This window comes from Chinchilla lanigera, unplaced genomic scaffold (assembly GCF_000276665.1).
Source record: "Chinchilla lanigera isolate Chin_1 unplaced genomic scaffold, ChiLan1.0 scaffold00176, whole genome shotgun sequence".
NCBI classification, from domain to species: domain Eukaryota; kingdom Metazoa; phylum Chordata; class Mammalia; order Rodentia; family Chinchillidae; genus Chinchilla; species Chinchilla lanigera.
In genome coordinates this window covers 588,836-590,026 of record NW_004955577.1, presented here as the reverse complement: position 1 = coordinate 590,026, position 1,191 = coordinate 588,836, and the positions used below count along the sequence as shown (strand labels likewise).

Sequence of the window (1,191 nt, the reverse complement as noted above, 5' to 3'; positions counted from 1 at the left end):
CTTGCCAGGCAGGCGCTTTTGCCGCTGAGCTAAATCCCCAGCCCCTTTCTCTTTGTATTTTCCTGTTCCAATTTTAGAGAGAGTGTCTGGGCACTGCTCACCTTTTGGGTCTGGGCCTGCAAAAATTACCACGAGTTGCCTGTGCTTCCCATGGTCATTGGTTAGGGCAGAAACACAGCTGTAGTGCGGAGACACAGAGAAGTCGGTTTCCCATAACAGATGTGATGCTCAGACCCTGACAGGGCTCAGTCAAAGAGGGTGCAGAGGTGTTGGGAAGATAACATGGTGGCGGCGCAGGACTGCAGGCTCACTGTCCTTTTTCTTCCTGGCAGCACTGACGTGTTCATCTGCACAAGCCCCATCAAGATGTTCAAGTACTGTCCCTATGAGAAGGTAAGGTGTGCATCTTGCTCTGGGTAGCCCTTACACTGTGCAGCGTGGACAAAGGCTGATGGCTCACCCCGCCTGATAGGAAGGTGCAGACCTCCAGCCCTTGCTCCTCGAGGGCTTCTGCAGCACTGTTCTCAGGCCCCATGCCCTTTCTGGATGGGGCCTCATTATGTGACAGGGGCTTGATGGGATGGGCACCCATCAACATTTTGGGGCAATGTCACTGGTCAGATGTGCCTTTCCCTGAACAGGCTTGTGACAGAGGTAATAAAGAGAGAACCGTGTTTGGCGAGGGGCTGGGGGGTTGTGGACATCCTTACATGAAAAGCCTACCACAGGGGAAGTGGTTTAAGTTCATTTTGCTACATACTGTCTCTTTTGTCCTTATTGAAATGAAATGGAGATTTTTCTGGAATTTGGGAAGCTGCAGTTTCTAGACCCAGAGGATAACTGTTGCCAGGAAGAGGGCACTTGGCAGGGAGATTCAGAGCCAGGCTCTCGCCCAAGGCTTCTGAGTGGCTCTTCCCCAGCCCGGAGACTAGATTTCCAGCCCAGGGCGCTGCTGCTCAGGGGCTTCCAACCCTCAGGCACGAGTTCTGAGCATCTCCACTCTCCTCACTCCAGCTCCGAGTCAGGAACTCCAGTGACGCATTCAGCCAGCGCTCAGTGCCTGTGGTGTACCTACTCCGGAGTTGTGCCAGTGCTCGGTGCCTGTGTCCCCATGCCACCCCACCCCAGGAGTTCTCCAGGAGCAGGAGGTTAGCTAGTTTGAGTTCTCCAGGAGCAGGAGGTTAGCTAGTT

General features: G+C 54.0%; 1 protein-coding gene across 1 annotated transcript in view; it reads left to right on the top strand.

The window, feature by feature from the left end:
- The window catches only part of Nt5m (5',3'-nucleotidase, mitochondrial), a gene marked incomplete at its 5' end in the record, with an annotated part of 26,409 nt that overhangs the window by 18,588 nt on the left and 6,630 nt on the right, over positions 1-1,191 (top strand).